This window comes from Cupressus sempervirens, chromosome 9 (genome assembly GCF_028749045.1).
Source record: "Cupressus sempervirens isolate cs-2001-9-10 chromosome 9, ASM2874904v1, whole genome shotgun sequence".
Classification (NCBI taxonomy): Eukaryota; Viridiplantae; Streptophyta; class Pinopsida; order Cupressales; family Cupressaceae; genus Cupressus; species Cupressus sempervirens.
Genome location: NC_143126.1, coordinates 266,591,701 through 266,616,796, shown reverse-complemented (window position 1 = coordinate 266,616,796; position 25,096 = coordinate 266,591,701).

Here is a 25,096-nt window from a genome sequence, read left to right as displayed (position 1 = left end):
GCTAACAAGTTGTGATTGCAGGTTGCCATCCTTGTGAAAAAAAATTGAAACATTGCATAAAAAGAATGCATGTCAAAGCTTCAAATGCACAAGGGCTACTAACAATTGTTTGCAGGGTTGCCCAGTGCATAAAAACCCAATTTTGCTTCTTCTTTAATTTTACATGTATGGCATATACTATTTGTTTATTTTTAGGCACATTAAAACTTACAATTGGGATCTTTTGGTGATAGGAGAGTATGCTCTTCACCCTTGTGGTGAATCAGAAATCTTGACTTACCATTTGGTTTCAAGAGTAAGAGGCAACTGAATCTTCTTGGCATGTTTGGGAGAAAATTATTGGAATAGGAGAGTATGCTCTTCACCCTTGTGGTGAATTAGAAATCTTGACTTCCAAAAGTTGATCCACTCTTTGTGTAGTTTAGAATCTTTTAGAGGGCCTGCTCTCGGGCAACCTGAGAGGAACGACCCAAGTAGAGACAAGCAAATTACTCAGCTCTTCCAACCCACTATAAACTCAAGTCTATCAAGGACACAAAACCTTGGTAGACGTAGTTTTTATCTTTTCCTAGCGTGATCACTTATGGGATTTCGACCATAGGGAGATCACTAGGTAAGAATGCTTAAAGTACTCTTGTGATCGCGAGATTGATTACTCATCGCAAGGTGAGGTGTCCCATAATTGGGAGCAAGAGGAACACTATGAAAAGAAGCCCTATCTAAACACCCTCAGATAGTAATTGTCTTTTTTAGCTGCTCAACTTCTTGGTGCAAGGATCGATCCTAGTAGAATACTCGGATCACCCCAAGATTTTACACTCACCATATGTGTTCCCTTGGTTATGCTTATGGCATTTCCATGACAAAGCCAATATCTCTTATGGGCAACCACTTGGTGTAAGGCGAAGGAGCATCAAGCATGGGCCAAGTTGTTGAGTAATGAACCATGTCCTTTAGGTAGATATTGCTTGATGTGTTCTCAAATGTGGTATACCAGTGAAAATCTTTTGAACATACACATGATGATAATTCTAGGAAATTCTTTTGAGACGTCACATGTGCTTGTATCATGCAAGGTTTCTTTGTCCCTTGCTTGATTGTTTGAAGAATACTCCATGTGTCACTATCTTGCTTGAAAAGAAATTGCTTTTGAACATCCAACTTGCTATGCTATCAACTATTGTCAAACTTTGTCAACCAAGTCAAAGCATCAAGTGCAAACATTTTCTTATGTTGCTTACTAAGAGGAGTCTCATCATTTGAATTTTCTTTTATATGTCTCTAGTGCTTGAACATTCTTAAAGTGACTCTTTGGTCTTAGTGCTCATGGTCTTCCTATCTTCATGGTCTATGTTTGCTTGCTAGTTATCTTTTTGCTGAAATGGTTACCTTAATTTCTTGACTACACTCTTGGGTTGGGAGAGTTGTTCACTTGTCACCCTGCTTGCTCTATCTATTTGGCTATTTGGGCATCTTGCCTAGCTATTGACTTGAGTCATTCATGTCGTAAGTTTCTTGGACATATTGTTTGACAAGTTTCTTTAATCTCTCTCTACTATCTTGGCAAGTGAACACTTTACCTCCTATAGTTTCAACATGAAGTTATCTTCTAGACTATTTTATGCTTGGCTTTGCATCTAAAACTATGGGATCTAAACCTTGTGCTACCAAACTTCAACCAAATCTAGATGATCATGATATCCTCCATGTCACTAAAGAGTTTCAATATCTATATGCACAATACAAAGAACTAGAAGAGACAAATGATCTTTCTTACCTTCATCTCTCTAAGCGCATGATGGAAATGAAGTCTAAACTTGAGAAAAGGTTGGAGGAGAAGATTACATTGTTACATGAATCTTCCTTAAGGTCTTTATATGCATGTGAGTCACCTTCTTTGAGGTCATCCTCTTCTTCTAGGTCTACATGCTCTACTTCAAGACATCAAATGTCTTCATCTTCTAGATCTAAAGACCTCTTTAGAGAACAAGCAAGTGATACCTTCTTTGAGCCTATGCCGAAATTTCATGATGGACCTATCTTTGACAAAGATAATGATGAAGACATGAATGCATTCTATTCACTTGAGAAACAACCAAAGGACTCTAGACATACTTTTGAGAGAAATTTTACTCCCTTGGGGAATTCTTATGATGACATTTTGAGAACACTTCTTGGCACCATGCTCATCATGTTTCCTAAGTCTAGCTCCTATGGAAATCCATTCTTAGATACCTATTGTGCCTATCATCGATCTAATGGCTATGCTACTTCTGATTGTATAGAGCTTAAACATAAAATCCAAGATCTCATTGATGAGATTGTTGATCTTGGAACCTCTGGTGACTCATGTGGTGAAGATACTTCTCTTGAGAAAGATCATACTAATGAACCTATGTCTAGTGATGGTTTCCTTGATACCTCCACTTCTTCTAACACTCGTGCATCTCCCAACACCTCAAAGCTTTCCAACATGCTTCCATCAAATAAAAAATCTAATGCTTTTGACATAGACTACGTGTATCCTCAAGGGCTACCTCTAAAAGAAACTCAAGCTAACCTTCACTTGGCTGCAAACCTTTTCCATGCTACTAATCCTAAACATCCTCAACCTTCATGTACTACTATGCCTAATCCAAGCACTACTCCATTCACTCTTCATTCTCCCTTGCCCTTAGAAGTGGCTCCATGTCAAGAGGAATCTCAAAAAGAAAAAGCTATAAATGTCAAGAAAGATCAAGATCAAGCACCCTTTCATCTCTTTCAAGATTTTTCTCCTCCATATCCTAAATCTTGTCCACCTCCTAAGTATGATGAAGATACCACTTCCATTATCTCCCTTGAGCTTATTGAAAATTATGAGAAAAGTTCTCTTATATGTTATCCAAAGCTACTTGTCAAGATCAAAGTGTCCCCTCGTGTTCTACTTCTCCATATCCACTTCAAAATTGTGCTAAGGCTTCAAGTGCTCGTATTAAAAATGTTGTTCCTATCAAAGGTACTCATGAGTCTATTGATGGCTTTGACCATGTTTCTCACTCTAAATATGTTGATATCCCTTCCCACTATCCCCTTGCATCTTCTAAATCTATCCTTGGCCCTTATCCATCTAAGCTAAAGCATTCAAACATTCCATCCATATTGGGGCCTTATGTTCCTCCATCTCCTACATTCAATCCTAGCTCATTCCCTAGCTCTCCTATAATACCTCAAGATCAACAAATATACTCATCCTTGATGACTTTTCACCCATCTATACATTTAAACCAGTCATATCATCCTTATTCATTCACAAATCCCAAGTCCTTTGGAAGTGAGAATAAACATAAGAATGCATTGAAAAAGAAAAATCACTATGTCCCATCTAATCGAGATGTGAATGCTAAGAAGGAGAATGCACAAAACAGACCACAAAGGTCCACTATTAAAAAAGCTAAATCAAAGAAAATATGGGTTCCTAAACCCATTATTGAAGAAATGTGTTTTGAAGTATCGAAAGGAAAATCTAAAGCTATATGGATTCCCAAGTCTCTTTTAAAGACTGGAATATTGAAAATACTTCAAAGTTGACATTCAAGCTTCCAAAGGCTTCCATTCCATCTTCTTCCAAAAATCTTCCTAAAATTATTCCAAAGCCTTCCACTCCACTTTTTTCCAAATCTCTTCTACCACCTCATACATCTAATCCTCAAGCTACTTCATCCATGATTCTTCCATCATTCCAATACCCTTCAAGGTGTGTGTCAATGTTGATCTTGTACAATATTTCAAGTACCCTCATGAAATCCTCTAAAACTTACACTAACTTTCTATACATGAACTATTATCCTCCATATACTCTTCCTACTACCATTTCTCTTTCATCACCCTATCAACATCTTTGAGCATACCTTTCTATGGTCTTAGCTTATCATGACTTATCTTTTCTATAGGAGCATTATCTACATTCAAACAGCTTCAGCTCTTTCTAAAAATTCAAAAAAAGAAGAAGGAAAAATAGAAAAAATGAAAAAAATGAAAATGTTCCTTATTGAAAACCACTTCTTGTGACACCTTGGTAGCAAAAGTAAAGAGAAATAAATCCATCCTATGGTGAAAACTACATCTTGTGGTACCTTGGATAAGTACCATGATGAAAACCTGGCAAACAGGCATCATGCGTAATTCTTCCATCATCCATCTATCCCCTCTTCTATCTTTCATCTTGACAATGTTGAGCTATCTTTGCATATTAGCTATCTTATCCATGAGATTCTCTATTTGTGCTTTCTCATTCCTTTATAGCCTCCATCTTGAGCTTTATTTTTATTGCTCTATCCGATCACTATCCTATCTAGTTGACCCATTGGTCTTGATCATAATAAATGAAACATGGTTCTCATAGGCCTCTTGACATGTCTACTCTCTTAGATTGCACATTTTCATGCTATCTTTCTGATTGGCTTCCACTGCTTATCCTACATGCTATCTCACTCATTGGCTTCCATCACTTATCTTATATGCTATCGCACTTGTTGGCTTCACTGCTTATCCTACACACTATCTTTCTCATTACTTCCATTACTTATCCAAGACATGCTTCATATGACTATTTCACCTCTTTCCCTAGCTTGGGTACTCTTGAGGAGTTAGTCCTTGAGGATCACTTTTACTTGCTTCATACTCCTTTCTTATCCATCTCTACCTATCCACTGGCTTGTTTCTCCATCGTGTCCTATACCTTGCTAGATATTGGGAGAAAATAATGTGATCTTGCTTGAGAACTAGTGATCTCTAAATTATTCTAAAAAATCCAAAAAATCATATATGATGCTGAAAAAATCCTAAAAATCAAAAAATGTCCTGAAAAAATGATCATCTTAGTGAAAACCTAGCAATAGGCACTTTGATGTATCACCCAAAAATACAAAAAAAATTAAAAAGTCCTGAAAAAATCTATCAAGTGGTGAAAACCTGAAAATAGGCGCTACTTGAAATCCTCGCACCTATGTCTATCACTCTCAATCACCTATTTTGCTACACATTTCCTAGCTTGGAATTGTTTCTTGTCCTTGTCTTGGGGGAACAACTGCTTAGCCTATTGAGGTATTCTTGTGCATTTGAGTTTCTTTGACAACTCACAAAATAGTGTTTCTCAATACTTCCCCCACCTTGACATCAAGTGTTTTTCAGCACTTTTCAGATAGTTTACCTACGGTCTCCGATGTCGCAATATTTCTCACTATCAGAATCAAGTCTTGAAGAAATGGCCAAGTGACTTACACACACGCGCTTTAACACTTAAAAGACTAAGCTATGCTGATCTTTATCTACTTTGTGTGCTGTCTATGATGATTTCTTTGCCATGTGTTCCCTTCCTAATAGTCTTTCAAGGATGTCATTGACTAGAAGACTGGGGGCATGGGACATATTTTCTTGATTTCTTCTTGTGGGTATACTTTTGTTTTTCTATAGTGTTGTAAGCATTTATGCTGGTCCTATTCAACACGTTGACATACAAATGTATCATCCTTGACTATTTTGCAAGACCACACTTAGGGTTTATCCTAGCGCTTATGCCTTGATACAAGTGTAATCTTGCTAAATTAAACTTAGGGAATCTAATCGCGTAGTTATCTTGAATTACATGTCTCTGATCCTTAGATTGGATTTCCACATACCTATCTGATATCGATAATATTCATATCCTCATAATTATACTAGTGATGGTTGTATGATCTCATGATGTCCCTAATAAATGCTCAATGATGAAATTAAGAGTCTAAATGTTATGCACTTCTTGCTGGTAAACCACATTGCATATTAGCTTGCATTTTATGTTCATTTTCTAGCTTAGTCTTGCATTCTTGCATATGGGGAGAGCTCTCTCTTCATCTTTTTGCAGACATATCGGCTATCTCCTTTCATATATTTCTTTACTTTCTTCTTGTTCATGTCTTTTCACCTTCTTAATCTTTCACTTCATCTCTTTTCTATCTTATCATCACATTATATAAAGTTTTAACCTCTTAAATAATTTCAATGTCCTAGATTCATTTTTGGGATTGAAATCCAAATTCAAGTTCATCTTGATGGTCAAAATTGTCTTTTAAAATTCTACTTTCTTCTGAGCAGTTAGCTGACCTTTTAAGGTCTAATCTCTGAATCATCACTGGGGCATCTTCATTTCTTTATGTCTTCATCATTTCCATACTTCATATCTACTTCAATTCACCATTTCATATCTAAAATCACCTTTCTACTCATTTTTGACCTAATTTTTATGCTATATCCTTCAAGGTCAACTCTAGTCAAATTGAGGCATTTTATCAGTTTCTTATAGTCATTCTTGGGTTCTAATCATTTATCTATCATATCATACATTTCTATATCTCAATTTTCTCATGTCTAGCTAGTTTCTACTTCCTCTTACCTCATTTCAATTTTGATCCCGAGGGGGCAGAAATACTCTATTGCTGATTGTTACAGCTATCTATTTCTTAGGAGCATTTGTTTGACCTTATCAATTGCTCTTGATCTATTTTTTTTGCTAGGTGTTAGAATTTTTTTTGGATCTTAACATCATCTTCCTAATGTTCAATACTACAGCTATCAGGCTATGCATTCAGGACTTGCTATCTATTTTTGCATTTCATTTTTTGAAATCAGATATCTATATCTATCACTGCCTACTTGGCTTTCTATTTTCTTTGACATAATGTGTTCCTATATCGATCACGCATTAGTCAAAGAGGGGCAAATGTAATCACCTAAAAATGGTCATCTAGACTATTAGCCCCCTTTTCAACATTTTGGCTAAATTAATTTAATCACTTACCTAGGCCAAATTGCTAATAATCAATTAATTTGATTATAACCTATAGTTTGACTATGCTATCCTAAGTTCATTATTTAATTAAAAGAACATGTCCCCTTTTAATTAAATAAAAGACCCCATTCTTCTAAACCACTTAAAGTGCACACATAAAGTCCTTTTTCTATTTTGCAATTAAAAGAAAAGGCTTTGTGACTTTTGTCTTATATGACAAGTGAACTTATATTCTATTGGTTGACTTGTGTGTGCACATGGATCACTCCTCTTTTCAAATTCCACCGTTGATCATCCACCATCTTCATCTTGATCTCTACCGTTCGTATGACTTTAAAAGGGAGAGAGCTTTCCCCCTCAATCCATCCTCATTTTGAATATTGTTATGCTGCAAGTTTTCTAATAGGTTTCTTTGGAGCTTTGTGGAGAACTTCTATTTCTTGTCTACATTCTCTCATACCATAGCATTTTAGCTTAGATTCATGTTGCATGTTAGTTTAGCTTCTATTTTGCAATAATCTATCTTACATAGCTTAATATTTGGATTGTAACATTCTCATCCATGCTTAGAATAGTTGCACTTTTCATATTCATTCTAGTTTAATCTTTAGTTGCATTGCATTCTTGAGGAACTCCTTGAGACATTTGCATTCTTGCATCTTATCTTTGGAACCTCCCATCTGCATGGTTTACTAACAAGAAAAGTATCTCTAAGGCTCATCTGAGAGCCTTCTTATTCTTGAAATATACTCTCTTGCACTCTATGGATAGGGGGCTCTAAGTCGGCATCCAAGCATTCCAAACTCATGAAATCGTTTGGATAGAATGGTTTAGAGTGTGACACAAATCAAGTGTACAATCAAGAAACCAAGTTAATCATACAATCAAAGATCCTCATCAAACTAGAGCATCAAATCATGCAACTCAGTGAAGCAACAAGATTTTCTTTGATCATTAAGTCATGAAGGTTATGTTCTTAAACTCTTTTTACACCACAATTGATCAAAATATTTAGTGAAGCCTCAGTTATGTGGTCACTTGAATGTGAAGATAACATGAAACTTCACAATGACTAGGAAAAATGAAATGTTCACATAGTAGGGGCCTCAGAAGATAAAGACTAAAATATGACCCCGACTATGTGAAACTATTAGAAACACATGTAAAGAATGTTATGTTCACATGATTGCAAGGGTGACAAGATAGTTAGAAGAATTGACTATGAAGAAGCAACCAAGGCAAAATATTTAACATTATCTTCAGTCATGAAATTGAGGTAGACAAGTCATGATATGCAAGGTGAATCACAACCTATCAAAAGTAGTCATAAAATGTTTAATCACTTGGTCATGCGGTTAAGAGAAGTATCTAATTTTTAGACTGCAACCAAGTGATTGACTAAGAGTATGTTAACTTGCAAAGTCATGATGCTAGATAAATAGTGAAGAGGATAAGTCATGACTTGGTGAACAAGACTAAAAAATGTATGAAAATCCTTTGTTCACATGGTCACATAGTTAAGAAGGATAAGAGCTATGAAATCAGTGACCTGGTAAAATAGTCAACATGAAAAAAGATAGAGTGATCGCTTAGTTGTGATGTTAAAAAATGTCAATAGAAATAAATTATGAAGTGGCAACTAGATTAAAGGAGCATAAAGAGCCTTTTCCTGCATGGTTATGAGGGAAATTCATTATTAGTTAAGCTAAGTTGTGACCCTACAAAGTCTTAAACACTACATTTAGTGCCTTGATCACATGCTCACAGAAATAAAAGCCCATAAGTAGAAAAGTGTGCAAAGTCATGACTTCATGACTGATGAGGGTATTTGTGTGGTCACAAGTAGTCCAAGTGTTAATAACATGGAGTGACTAGATGAATGAAGTTATATAAGGGGTTCAAAATCCTTAAGGCACTTAGTCACATGATTAATGGTGAAAAACATTAGATAGACCGTGAAGGGGTGAAAAGGTTATGAAGCTATGATCGTCACTAGTATTTAAGTGCTAAGGTAGAAATGACTACAAAACAGTGAACAAAGGGAGTCGTTGGGTCATGAGGATGAGCTTTAAAGTAGAAAAATAACTATTAAGAGCCTCATTTTAAACTAATTTCCTATCAACAGTGCATAAAAGGATTGAAAAGTTGCAATACAAGTAGATTTTGGCACTTTTACAAAAATTGAGATTTTTCATGTAGTTTGACATAAATAGATATAAATTCTTCTCCACTACTTCTTCTCTATTAATAAGTTGATATAATGATATTCTAAGCTACAGTCTTTTGTATAATCTAGAGATAGAAGTGTGAGCACTAAGAGATTTCTAGAAATTGCAAAGAACTTAAAATTTCTCACACGTTAAAAATGATAGAAACTATTTAAAAGGATTTGACTACAAAATTGTAGCACAAGAAGAAGGGGAAATGATAGCCCCAGTTGACATAGAAGGATCTTAACAAGCTACCAAGTAGCCTACACCTAAGCTAGCAACTCTATATATAGAGGAATGGGTGTATTTCCTTCCAGGGTCTTCACATGCTTAGAACCTGAATGTCCATATCTTTAGGGATGTATATATTTTTGCAAAGACACAATTGTACTTGATACAAATGGAAATGAGCTTTTGTAGTATTTCTATTAGAATAGGTTTGAAAAGTCACCAATTTTTATTCCATGGATTAGGAACATGGAAAATTGATAATGCCAAAAATAATTATAGATGTTGATCTAATAAAGGCATTGATCAAATCCTATACTACAAAAAATAAAGCTTTCCATAGGAAGGTTATAAGTATCCTATGTAGAGTAGATAGGAAAACTTTCATTGAGGTCTTTGACCTAGGAGGACCTATGACAAAGCTGATTGAAAGGGAGAATATGAATGAAGCTCTCAAAATTTCTAAGAGTTTCTTTACTAGAAGAGTCATGAAGAGGCACATTCCCAAATCAAAGTTAGAGAAGCATGAGATGCCAAAGAAGATAGGATACCTAATGCCACTTGACTTCTTCTACAAGTATTTTAGGTACACCATTTTTGGGATAAACAAGGTGATAGGAGTTGATGACATAAATAATGCCCCAGGCTACATATATATCATTGCTTTGGATATTTAAGATTCCAGTCATAATGTTGGGTATGATTTTTTGGAGTATATCATCAATAAGATGCATGATGAAATTGTGGTGGCTCAAAATGGAGAACTTGGGAACTTAAGATTCTTCCATTAATCATTGCTAATACACATCATTCTATACAAGAACATAGGGCATATCAGTGCAGACTTCATTAAAGTCACTGAAGAGAATGGAGAGAACTTGCCCATGCAAATGTGGACTCGCTTCTGGCAAAGGTTTTATCTCTATGCTAGTGATATTTCCTTTTATAATGACTATGTTTTTCCTATTACAAACATGTTAGTAGATATAACTGAAAGAGTGCCTAGAGGGGTAAGAATGCTAATAAGACCATCTGCTTACCCAAATGGGGATAGCGTACTTATGATTGGGCTAGTTTGTTTATCTTTGAAAAATATTTGAGTATAAGGACTTTTGGGTGTCCACAGCCCCCTCATGTATTACCCAAATATATCCCTAAAATATTAGGCTAGTTAGAATTCTTTTGGCTATTATTGATGATGAATAAAGAATATTTAGGTCCTACTATTAAGAGAGGCTCTTTTGTAGAAAGGAACACAAATATGGGTGATTTTATAATAGGAAAAGATGCTATAGAGGAGATAGATCAGTGCATGGGAGAGTTCAAGCTTCCCTCACTACTAAGATCTATGATCTAAATGATTTTTTGAGGCATGCTCTTAAACTAATGAGAAAGTATACCCTCCATAGAAGCAAACCAAATTGGGAAGAGGACTACATAATGAATTGTTTAGAGATAGAGGTTTGTAGGAATAGAACCCAAAAATGGAATAAGATAATGAACATTGAAGATGCCATGAAGGTAGTTGATCCATCATTTTAGGGTTTTTACCATTAGGTAGCATACCTAGACATATATAATAGGTGCTTAGACAATTTTGATCAAATAATGACATAGGTACTTGCTAAAATCAGAAACAGGGAAGAGCCTCAATCTCCTCAATAGGAGGATGTCATAATAGTTGAGGTTGATGATGAATAGCCAAAAAATTTCTCATGGGCACAAGGGGGGAGGAAACAAAAAATTATTAAGATCCCTAATAACATCAAAGGAAAGGAATTGCAAATTTTGCCTAGGAGATCCAATTTTTTTCCTAAAATAAGACATAATTTCTTGCTAAAGAAAGCTAGGGAGCATGAAAAAATCCCAAATAAATCTAAATTGCAAATTCAAATGCTAGATTATCAAATTACTCAAGCTCAAGAGTTCATGAAGGATGATGAATTCATCAAGTTAGATGAATTCAAGTCATTTTTATACAAGGTAGAGCCAAATGAGCTTACCCTACAACAAAAACTAGGAGATTCCCCTAAGAAGACTAGAGAGTTGGTACAAAGGTTGTAGGAGTATGATCCTAATAGTAAAATCTTGATAGTATAAGAAGCAAGAAATCTTGTAACAAGAAGTGGGATGCTTCTCTTCCCAAGATGGGAGCTCAGCTCATCCTTTATGTTGGACCAGATCGAAAGGAAAGACAAATCAATCTCTTTTGAAGAGACTAATATTGTTGGTGAGTTGCAGGGATCTCGTTTCAACATTGATAATAAAATAATGGCTATATGGAGCATGGCTCTTGAGGGAAATAAACCAACCCTTATGGAAATAAAAGAATCCCCCTAGGGTAATGTAATATTTTGGAATGTCACTATTGTGTTTAGTGACCAAATCCATAATTTGATGAACACATCATCATTAATGGGTAAGAGAAAAATGAATATGTTGGAAGAACAGTTGCATCAAACATGCAACATATCCATTGATTCTAAGAAGAAGTATGAGGAAGAATTAAAGAGGACTTATGTCCTAGAATAGAGATTGGCTATCATGGAAGAAGAGATTAGGAGCCTGAGAAATGTTGCAAAACCCATCATAGAGCTGAAAGACTAAGAAGTGTAGACAGAAGCTGATATAGAAAATATTGAAGAGAGTCAGAAGATGGATATAGATGAATGTTATGGTGCCAAGGAGGTAGAGATCAAGACAATTCAGAGCTTGATGATGCACAAGATAGGTACTCTAAACAAATTTCACAGAATGTGCATGGTGGTTACATATCTATGTAAGGAGCTAAATCTCAATGCTCATAAGTGTATGCACCCTAAAATGGTCACCTAGACTATGGGCCCCCATTATTTTATTTATCAAATTTTTTGAATCAATGGTTTGTAATATTTTATTAAATTAATTTTCTTGATCAAATTCGATTGTTTTTATTTTTAAAGCTGATCATTTTATCTAAACTCTTATTTAATTAAAAGAAAATCTCCCTTTTAATTAAATAAAATAAGTCCCCATTTAATTAAAAGAAAACCTCTCTTTTAATTACTAATTCATCCACATTTAATTAATTAAGAGAAAAATCCCTCTTTTAATTTAATTAAATATTTTCTATTTAATTAAAAGAACTTGCTCCCTTTTAATTAAATAAAAATCCCACTTAAATATCTCTTTTTGATGAAAAAGAAAATAAAACAAATAAAAAATTAAATAAATCTTTTTAAAAAATTTCTAAGTGGGATTCCATTTAATTTTTCTCCTCTTTTCTTCCAGATGAAAAAGGAAATAAAGCAAATAAGAAATTAAATAAATCTATTTTTTGTTTTCTCTACACTTAATGTGGGAGTTATCTTTTTCCTCTTTCCACTTTCTCCCCCAACACTCATCTTTTCTCATTGGTGGAATTTTGTCTCAGATGAATCAAACTCTATTATCCCATATTAGTTGTGAGAAGCCTCTCACCTCCATATTTTCCTTTATAAGGGAGAGCCCTCTCCTCATTTTGGACATCCATTATTATGCTACAAGTTTGGAGAGTGATTTTTGAAGGAGTTTGAATACTAGAGTTTTTATCTAGAGAAATTCTATCTTCTTGTCTTCTTCTCTCATGCATCCATGGTTTCCATCATGATTTTTCATCATTGCATTTGCATATTAGCTTATATCCATATTTTTTTTCATAGATCAGTATTGCATTGTAATTACATTTCCTTTCTTGCATTGTTTTCTATTGTTATCATTTAGATTAGTTTTCATCTCCATTTGCATGCATATTGGATCTTTGAATCTCTTGTTTCATGGTGTACTTGCATGCGCATAAACTAGGTCAAACTAAGGGCCTCCATTACAAACCCTTCACTCCATGAATAGAGAGTGATGAGCCACCATTCAAGACCTCATTCTTGAGAAATCTTGCATATAATGACTCATAGAAGTGTGCTCATATTTCAAGCATACATTTTTTTGTCCAATGTGGGGCAACCCACCTTTACTTGTTGGTTTTGGACATTTTTAGATCTAACCCCCTTATACGAATTTGTTTGGAGACAAAAAAACTCTAGATCTAAAAGATTTGATCATATCTCAAAATGGCTAAGTATTTTTATCTGAATTTTTTTTTGCAAGGTGATGACATATTAAAGAAGCTTCATTCCAATTTTTAGATTTTTTGAGGTATTTTCAATTTTTTATGATTTTTTGATATTTTTTCATGAAAAATTATGTTTGGAAGAAAATTAGCACATTTTTTGAAAAAATTTGCATTTTTAAAAATGTCTCTGAATTCTAAATAGATTTTTTTCTTTGTATTTTGATTTTAGAGATCATATTAGGGCTCAATAATTTGATTTACAAAAACTATTTTGTTTTGATAAAATGGCTCCCTAGGACATAAATTAAAAGATATTTTCAAAATTCTAACATTTTTGGAAACCTCTATGGGTCTATTTTTTTATTTAGGGTTTTGGATCTAAATTCATATCATATAGGTCCAATCTTTATGACTAGGTCAAAAATCAATTTTAAAAAGGGCATTTGACGAATAGCTTGCATTTAATTTTTACAATGGATCAATGCATGATTTGAGCTTTCATTTGGGTTATTTGCTAATTATTATTACTCTTAAAAATTATATTTTTAGATCTAACCCTAGTTTTGCATAAGTTGGATTTACATTGCATATCTTGTATTTTCTTGTTTTGATTATTGCTTTCTTCATTACGAGTGAGCATTTAAGTGTAAGTGAAAGGTACAATAGAGAAAAAAATGCATTGCAAGGATTACCAATTTTTTTTTGAATCTCTATAACATTTAGATTTTGAAGTAAAATGAACTCTCTCATGTGTTTGGCTTGAGTGCTTTTACATGCTTTCATAGATTCACACTTCATCTAGTGCTCTAAAATTGGATCTAGATTTTCTTTCACACATCTATGTTTCACATAGTAATTAGGCTCTATGAACACTATTTGGGAGATCTTTAGAGACTGAGCTTCATTCTCTTACTTTATATGCGAAGCTCCTTTTGATGAAGGATCCCATTGTATGTAGGGAAGGATATTTGTTATTATCTCATTATTATGCTTGGATTTGTCCTCAACATCCATTAATCCTTTCTCTTTTGAGATTGGTGTGTTTTTTGTTGGATTTTCCAAATAGTTGTTGAGGTGATTTCAAATTAGTGTGTCAAAGAATCTTGTTTGCTATATTTGGGTAAGGTTAAGAGGCTTGTTCTTCTGGTCATCCTAGCATCTATGCCTTGATGTGAGCATGGTTTTCCTACATTAAATTGGGTACGCTAACATCAAAGTCATCTTGATCTTTATGTTTTTGATGCTTATGTTAGAATCTTTCCACATTCCAATCCAATATAAATCACATTCATATCTTTATAGTTGCGTTTGTGACTAGTGATGATTGTGTGATTGTTGATGTCTATTAATAATGGCCCAATGATGAAAATAAATTTTTTACATTCTCTAATGAATGATGAACACAAAAATTGTATGTTACAGTTGCTCTTTTGCAAGTACACCTTTGCATTTTCATGTAGCTTACATTATTATATTTCATGTTAGTTTGCATTTTTAGGTTGCATTATGAGTTTGAGAGGGTTTTCCCTTCATCTTTATTATGGAATTTTAATCAACTGTGGTCATGTTTTGATCTTCATTTCTTTATCTTCTTTTGTGATCTCAATCAAAATTTCTATCTTAAACAGTTGATTGAGTTTGGAGCATTTTATTTCTTATGAAAAAAATTCTCTTCTTCTTTCTATTTCTTTTCATATCTTCCAAACTTCTATTTTCCATTTCCTTTTGCCCCACTTCTTTTCTTCTATTTCACCTTTGGGGCATAATATTTCACGCTTGATGATCTACCTAGGTTCTGTGATTCTTATATCTTTCATCTTACATCAAGAACTTTATCTTTTGTTCAATTTGTTGTTTCTCCTCTATCTCATTTCAATTTCAATCATGAGGGGGTGGTACTTATCAATTTCAATCCTTGATTTAGTTTTATCAATTTTATCCTTGACTTTTTTAAGTCAAAATTTATTTGTATTCTTTGTCCTAATGTGTTCCTGAATCAACCACACATTTGGGTTGTTTTGTGATCCCAAATTAATCTCACATTTTAATTTCTTTCTTTGACTACATGTGTTCCCAAATCAATCACACACTAGTCAAAGAGGGGCAAATGTATGCACCTTAAAATGGTCACCTAGACTATGGGCCCCCATTATTCAATTTATCAAATTTCCTGAATCAATGGTTTGTAATATTTTATCAAATTAATTTAAATCAATTTCCTTGATCAAATTTGATTGTTTTTAATTTTAAGGTTGTTCATTTTATCTTAAGTCTTATTTAATTAAAAGAAAATCTCCCTTTCAATTAAATTAAATAAGTCTCCATTTAACTAAAAGAAAATCTCTCTTTTAATTAAATAATTCATCCACATTTAATTAATTAAGAGAAAATTCCTCTTTTAATTTAATTAAATATTTTCTATTTAATTAAAAGAACTTGTTCCCTTTTAATTAAATAAAAATCCCACTTAAATATCTTTTTTTGATGAAAAAGGAAATAAAACAAATAAAAAATTAAATAAATCTTTTTTTTAATTTTCTATGTGGGATTCCATTTAATTTTCCTCCTCTTTTCTCCCACATGAAAAAGGAAATAAAGAAAATAAGTAATTAAATAAATTTGTTTTTTGTTTTCTCTATACTTAATGTGGGAGTTATCTTTTTCCTCTTTCCACTTTCTTCTTCGACACTCCTCTTTTCTCATTGGTGGAATTTTGTCTCACATGAATCAAACTCTGTTATCCCATATTAGTTGTGAGAAGCCTCTCAACTCCATATTTTCCTTTATAAGGGAGAGCCCTCTCCTCATCTTGGACATCCATTATTATGCTATTGTTATACTATAGATTTGGAGAGCAATTTTTGAAGAAGGAGTTTGAATACTAATTTTTTTTGTGGAGAACTTATATCTTCTTGTCTTCTTGTCTCATGCATCTATGGCTTCCATCATGAGTTTTCATCCTTGAATTTGCATATTAGCTTAGATCCAAATTTGTTTTCATAGATTAGTATTGCATTTTTATTGCATTTCCTTTCTTGCATGGTTTTTCATTGTTATCATTTAGATTAGTTTTCATCTCCATTTGCATGCATATTGGATCCTTGAATCTCTTGTTTCATAGTGTACTTGCATGGGCATAAATTAGGTCAAACTGAGGGCCTCCATTATAAACCCTTGCACTCCATGAATAGAGAGCTATGAGTTGCCATTCGAGACCTCATTCTTGAGCAATCTTGGATATAATGACTCATAGAAGTGTGCCCATATTTAAGGCATACAATAAGAATTAGCCCTTCTATACCCTCTATTTGCAACATGGGGGCCATATACTCAATTTTTTGCTAGCTTAGTTCCTCTACTACCTCATAAGAAGGAATTACTTAAGGTGGTAATTATCAGTGCTAGGAAGATGATTAACAGAGTGAATTAATTACATGGTTTTTTCTCAGGTAAAATGCAATTGATCCAAGGTAAAATGAAAACAATTGCTATTGGGATTCCAAATTTTATTCCTACTATCCTAGATTTTGATGGAGTAATAAAAAAATGGCAGGAATGGTCCTCCTCTTTTGAGGATATTTTGAGGCATCAACGATTTGTGGCCTATTGCAATAATGAGATAGATGTAACAACTATCTATGACATGATTGAATTTTTTTTTAGAATTGAATTAGATATGAACAAAGTCACAAGAGAATTAAAGACTATGATTGATACTAAATAGAATAAGTCCGTTAATGAATTAGACACCATCCAAGATGCTGCATGGTCTGATATGGACATTGATATTTCCATTTGGGAAGTCATTGCAGATATAAAGTCTATCCCATAAGTTGACAGTGACTAGGTAGTTCAAGGATGTAGTTAGAGGCAAAGAAAACAAAAAAGAACAAAGAAAAGGAAAGGAAAGTGACAAGAGCATGAAGAAAAAAAAAGTTATTTTGAAGACACCTATTGATAGTACCACCTATCAATTTTAAAATTGCATCCAATTTTTTATTAAGTACGAAGAATGTGTGTACTATAACAGAAGATAACATATCTTTGTGTTTGTTTCCCAATAGAATATTGACATGTGCCCTCCCATCTGAAGCTTATTGCAATCCTTCCTATAAAAGGAATTCCAATATGTGTAGTTGAAGTCTAGAGTCTATATATTTTTAGTATTTATGCTATTTTATAGTTAGTCTAGATAGCTTTTGTGTCAATGTTATATGTTGTATTCAATTTTGCAATCTAGGAATACTAGTGAATCTTAAATGGTATTTTGTCATATTTTGAGTTATTCTTGATATATACCAATAAATGTATTATTTTCAAGGAAGATTAATACAAAGGAAAGTTCTACCATATTTTTGTCTCTAAATTTAGTCTTTAGTTTTATATGTTGGTTATTGCTGGCCAAATTTGCCTTCCCACCAAAATTGCCACATTTGGATTCAAATGTTGAACAGTCCCTTCCCACCTTTAATATTAAAAAATCCCATGGAAATATGCAATAAACTAAATAAATGAAAACCTTATAATATTGTATGTTTTCCTAAGTTATATTTTTGCAAGCCTGCATTTGTTAGAAATGTTTTAGAATAATTGAGAGGGGGGCGAGGAGGGTGTGAATTAGTTATTCAAGGTCCAAATGTCCTATTCAAACTTTTCACTAAGTATAGTGAGCCCATTCAACCATTCATCCATCCAAGCTTTAACTTTTCTAACTAGAAAGTTACTATAAGTCAACATGCATGTATAACACATAAGAAATCAACACATAACACAGTGATTTATGTGGAAACCCAATTTGGGAAAAACCACCAGTAACATGCTACTCAATTCTCTCTTCTAAAGTGATGCCCTGTGAAGGGCCTACCCTGTTAAAGGCTTACAACACACTGTTAAATGTGACCTTGTTAGAGGATTTAACCACCCTATTAAAAGTGGGCTTGGTTAGAGGACTTTAGAACATTCACTTGGAATGCCACCCTCTTAAAAGATTTACAAATGACTATTAAACCAACCTAAGTCCATAGGATTTTCATATCTAATACAATTGCTAGAGAGTATTAAAAAATCTTTGACCTAACTACAATATACAACTTAACTTGCAGATCACAGATCACTTCTCAACTCATACCATTGCCTAGTCTTCAATCTCTACAACTCTGATATCTTGGCCTCCTTTGAAGCTTAGTCTCCTTGAGTCTCCATGCTCAATGTACTAGTGCAATTATCTCTTCTTGACCACTTATAGAAGCAGAACCTCTATGCTCTTCCTTCTTCTAGATGTCTTCTCCTTGACACTCTTCTAACTACTTCACAATTTGGCTCTTTGGCAGTAGCAACATTAGTAGCATTTTCTTCTTGGTCTATGACTCCTTAAATAGAAGTCTTGGAGTTTATTTTGCGCTTGATTCTTCCATTCTTTAATTTCAATTTGTATGGATTAGGTAGGATTCATTACATCTAACCCATGTTTTGTTTCCTCTAGAAACTTCTTGAATAATCCTCTTGAATTCATCCAAAAATGGTTTACATAGAATTTTGTGCCACCAGCTCATCATCCTTATCCTCCAACTAGTTCACAAAATTCAAGACAACAACTTTGTTAGCTCAGATTTGGTGAATTTTCATCATTTGAAATAATACAGTAGCTCAACACTATTGAAATACTGGTGCTCGGCACATACTGTGTTATTCGGCATCAACTGTGTTTTTCCTAATGCTCGGCACTTGAAGATCACTTGACACCAACTAAGATTTTTTGATGCTCAAAACCTAAACTTCACTTGGCACACACTAAAATTTCCTATTGCTTGGCTCCAACTGAGAATTTTCTCAGCTTCAACTAACTTGTTTAGCACCCACTAATGATCTTAGTTTAAGCTTTGCAATCAACCTTGTTACAACTTGTTACTTCAATGTTTCTAAGTGTGACCAACCTACATCAATACATCATTCAACCATTGTCTTAACTAATCCTTGTACTTCATTACAACATCATAACTCAACCTTTCCCTTAGGTAGTCTTGTTACATCTTTTTGATTGAATCCTCTACATCAATCAACTAGGTGATAGTACTTGGATCTTATAAGAAAATGTCATTCCTACAAATAGCAGGTTTGACATCAATGACAAGAAAATGATTGAAACATTCTTTTAACAACAATCTTCCTTATTTGCAACAATCTCACTCTTTGATCTTCAATAATGAGCTTTTCAATCAAATGTCCAACAATCTCCCTCTTTGGCATTGATGGCAAACCAAACTGGTCAACCATCAAACTAAAATATTTAACCAAATGCTAACTAGGTTAAAACAATGAGTTAGATGCCAAAAAGTAATTGTATTACCATCAGTTTTTACATCTCCCTCTACTATCTTGATTGCTTCATTTTTTCTTCTCCCTATTAGTTGTTGTATCCTTGTTCTTTGTTTTTCTCCATCTGTATTGCTCACCTTCTATTGTTCTGATCAACTTCTTCCTTCTATATTCATTTAATTAGATTCTGCATTTTTTTTCATTTCTCCTAGATCATCAGCATTTGATCAATTTCTCACAATTTCTCCCTCTTTGACAACAATACCAAAGACATATTAGCATCTTAATATGCAAGTGTAGCTTTTGCAAGTTCATTCTATTTCTCCCTCTATCACCTTGCTTGTAACTTATTTGGAACTTCAGAACTTCTACTACTTTAGGCATGAATCCTAAAGTAAACATCCTTTGCATCAATGAGTAAAATCTTTTAACAATCAACTTATTTGATGCAGGGCATTCTTTCTTATTCTTAAGTAGCCTTGGTTAGGGGTATCACCCCTAACTTACCTCTGAGATATTCAAAAGCATCTTTAGGTAGTTCTTTTGTGAAGATGTTAGCAATTTGTTCCTTTGAACAAGCATATTCTATCTTCACTTATTTGTCTTCCACGAACTCTCTTACATAGTGATACTTGATTGCAATGTGCTTAGTTTTAGCATGCATTACAGGATTCTTTGATATGTTGATTGCACTTGTATTATCACAATAAAGTATTATAGGCTCACTTACCTCTTCCTTCATACCATGAAAAAATTGTTTGATCCATACAATATTGGTACAATTTATAGCAACTACAACATTTTTAGCTTCAACAATAGACTGAGGTACAAATTTTCTTTTTGCTGGTCCATGTAATCAACCTTCCCAAGAAAAGTGCTCCTCCACTGGTGCTTTTTCTATCATCAATTTTACCTCCCCAATCTACATCAGTTTAGTCTTTTAGTTCAAATTTTTCACTCCTCTTGTAGTACAAACTAAATTTATCAATTCCTTTAGGTACCTCAATATTCTCTTTACTGCCATCAAGTGATTTTCTCTTGGATTTGCAAAAAATCTTGCCACTATTTCAACAACTAATGCAATGTCTAGTCTACTATTTAAAACATATTGAAACTTTCCAATCATTGATCTATATAGTGTCTAAATCACTTTAGTTGATTCACCATTCTTGGATAGCTTATGTCTTGTTGCCATTGGTGTGCTAACTGATTTTGAGTCTTCTAACTCAAATGTCTAGAGTATCTCCTTGATATATTTTGATTGGGTAGCAAATATTCCATGCTTTAATTAATGTACTTGCAATCCAACAAAGAATTTGATTTCTCCAAACATTGACATCTCAAACTCATGTTTCATTTGATCAGCAAAATCTTTGCAAAGAACATCTTTTCCTCCAAATATTATATCATCAATAAAGATTTCTAATATCAAAATATCTTTGCCTTTTTCAGTTTTGATGTACAAGTTTTTGTTTTCATTCGGTCTCTCAAATCTTATCTTCACAAGATATTTGTGCAATCTCTCATACCATGCTCTAGGTGCTTGCTTCAATCCATAAAGTACTTTGTGCAATTTACAGACCATGTTCTTGTTCTTATCATCAACAAATCCCTCTAGTTTTTCTATGTAGACTTCCTCTTCCAGTATATCATTTAGAAAAGTAGACTTCACATCCATTAGGTACACTTTGAAACTTTTATAAGTAGCATATGCAAGCAGTGTTCTTACTCCTTCCATTCTTGCAATAGGGGCAAATTTTTCCCCATAATCTAGTCCTTCTTCTTGTGCATAGCCTTTGCAAACTAATCTAGCTTTATTTCTTGTTATCTCACCATTCTCATCAAGTTTGTTTCTAAACACCCATTTGGCACCAATCGCATTCTTATTAGCTAGTCTAGGAACTAGGGTCCATGTTTTGTTCTTCTTAATCTGATATATCTCCTCTTCCATGGCTTTATACCAGTCATCATCTTATAGTGCATCCTTCACTATTTTGGGTTCAACCTTGCTTAATAGATATGATTCATTCCTAAGCCAATTTCTTATCATTGGTCTGGCATCCTTGTCACCAATGATTTGATCTGTAGGGTGATGTCTTCTCACATATTTGGCTAATCTTGGCTCTATCCTTCTTTCCATGTTTGATCCTTCAACTTTAGAGTAATTTTGTTCTTCTTCATTTGGAACTTCATCATTCATCTCATGTATGCTATTTTTAGAATCAGAGTGTGCATTTTCTACATTATGTAGCTCGGCTTCTAAATGCAACTCGACATTCACTAGCTAAGACTTAGCTGATACTAAAAAATTTTGTTGATTCACAACTTGATTTGTAACATTGTCTTCAATACTCATTCCTTCATAAAAATATACAAAGGATCTATAATCCTCTAATTGCTTGGACTCATCAACTTGAACTTTTGCATGCTCATCAAAATTTACATTTGCACTTTCCACAATCCTGTTAGTGTTAGTGTTCAAACACTTATATGCTTTGCTTCTAGTGGAGTATCCAAGGAATATGCTTTCATCACTTTTCACATCAAACTTTTCATTTCTAGTATCTTTAAGAATATAGCATTTACAACCAAATACTTTGAAATTTTTAACATTAGGTGAGTGACCATACCATAATTCAAAAGGTGTTGCATTTGTACCTTTCTTGACTTGAACTCTATTTAATGTGTAGACTGTAGTACTTATAGCTTCTCTCCAATACTTTAGTGCAACATTTTTCTCCATCATCAAGGCTCTAGCATAGTCAATCACTGACCTATTCCTTCTTTCAACAATACCATTCTGTGGTGGAGTTCTTGGTGGTGATATTTTCCTTTTGATACCTTTGTCATTGCAGAATATCTCAAATTCTTTTGATGTAAACTCACCTCCTCTGTCTAACCTTAAGCATCTAAGATTCTTTCCTATTTCCTTCTCAACTCTGGCCAAGTACCATTTCAACATTTGAAATGCATCATATTTTTGTTTTAAAAACATAGTAGTCATCATCTTGGAATAATAATCTACAAGTAGCATTATGTATCTATCTCCTAGGTAGCTTTACACTTCTATTGAACCACATAAGTCTGTATGGACTAACTCTAGTACTTCTTTGGAAATGTATGTTTTTCTTTTGAAGCTAGACTTAGTCATCTTCCCTAGTTGACATTGTTTACACATTGTGTTTTCAAGTTTCTTTAATTTGCACAACCCTCTAACCTTCTTCTTTTTGTTGATGCTAATCAGATTGTCAAAGTTAACATGACACAACCTTTTACGCCACAACCACACATCATCAAGTCTAACAACAAGACATGTTGCATCTTTCATATCTAGGTAAAATAGATTACTCCTAGTTTATTCACCTTTTCCTATTAGATATCCATCAGTCTCATAGATCTTGGTAGCTTTGTTTCTAGACTCTACTTTGCAACCTACATTACCTAACTATGACACACTCAACAAGTTGTAGTTCAATCATTCAACATAGTATGCATTATCACATGAAATTTTCTCTGTGAGTTTAATAGAGCCTTTTCCTTTGATTTGACATGGAGCATCCTTACTAAATCTAACACTATTTCCATCATATTGAGTAAAGGTAATGAACTTACTTTTATCTCCTATCATGTGATGTGAGCATTCACTATCTATGATCCACTTTTCATTCTTGTTCACATAGGTAACCAATGTTGTTTCTTCATCTTCATCTTCATCTTTATCTAATTCATCCTTCATGGCCACATAGACTACTTCATCATCATTCTCATTAGAATCTTCTTCAATAATGTAGCATCTCTTATCTTTTTCCTTTTAGTCTTTGCTATCATTTTCTCTCTTATTCCTATACTTGTTTCCTTCTTTGTAGTTCTTCTTCTATGTACATCTTGTAGCAATATGACCTACTTCATTGCAATTGAAACATATGATAGGGAGCTTACCTTTGAATTTACCTTTGCCTCTATGGAATCTTCTAGCCAATAGTGCTTCTAGCTGTTCTACATCTTCCTCATCTATGTTGTTATCATTGGATGCATGTTTTCCTTTTCTTCTCTTCTTGCTTGATGTCTCCTCCTCAGTGTCTTTTATTTTAATCTTGGCCTTGAAAGTAGATTCAAGATTCTTAGGTATGTAGTTATCAAAATTGGACAATTCAAATGCAGTAAGTCTTTGCACTATTCCTTCAAAGGTTAGTGTGTTCCCTTGTACACACCTTAGCTCTTGAATGGCTGAAACTCTAATAGAATAGATAGGGAGCAGAGTTCTTAAGTATTTGCTAATGACAATTTCTTCTTCCAATTGACCACCTGGACTTCTTATTGCACTTACCACTTCTTTTAATCTTGTAGCATATTGAGCAGCATTTTCACCTTCCTCCATTTTCATGTCATCAAACTTTCCTCTTAGGCTTTCTCTCTTTGCTCTCTGGACATTATGATCTCCTCCATAGATATCTGATAAGGTTTTCCACATCTTGAATGTAGTGTCATAATCTTTGATGTCATCATATTCTACATAACTAAGTGTAGAGGCAATCTCCAACATTGCTTGATTGTGCTCCTTCCTTTTGCTCAAATCATCTGTAGTAAGAGGTCCTGCTAGATTTACATGTTTTGTTCCAGTTGAGGTTTGTGCATAGCCACCTATTGATCCAAGGTGTAATTTTATCAGACTCTACCATGCAACAAATTTGTCTTTATTGAGCTTGGGAACTTTTCTTTTGGACATCTTGATCTTCCTGCTTCTAGTACCTTGAAACTAAATCAACAGATGGCTCTAATACCAATTGTTCAAAATGCTTTAGAATAACTGACAGGAGGGGTGAATTAGTTATTCAAGGTTCAAATGTCCTATTAAAACTTTTCACTAAGTATAGTGAGCCCATTCAACCATTCATTCATCCAAGCTTTAACTTTTCTAACCAGCAAGTTACACTAAGTCAACATGCAAGCATAACACATAAGAAATCAACACATAACATAGTGATTTACATGGAAACCCAATTTGGGAAAAACCACCAGTAAAATGCTACTCAATTCTCGCTCTTCTAAAGTGATGCCTTGTGAAGGGCCTGCCCTATGAAAGGCTTACAACAAACTGTTAAATGTGACCTTGTTAAAGGATTTAACCACCCTATTAGAAGTGGGCCTAGTTAGAAGACTTTAGAATATTCACTTGGAATGCCACCCTATTAAAGGATTTACAAATGGTTATTAAACCAACCTAAGTCTGTAGGATTTTCATATCTAATACAATTTCTAGAGAGTGTTAGAAAATCTTTGACCTAACTACAACATACAACTTAACTTGTAGATCTCATATCACTTCTCAGCTCATACCATTGCCTAGCCTTCAATCTCTACAACTTTGCCTCCTTTCAAGCTTAGTCTTCTTGAGTCTCCATGCTCAATGTACTAGTGCAATTATCTCTTCTTGACCACTTGTATAAG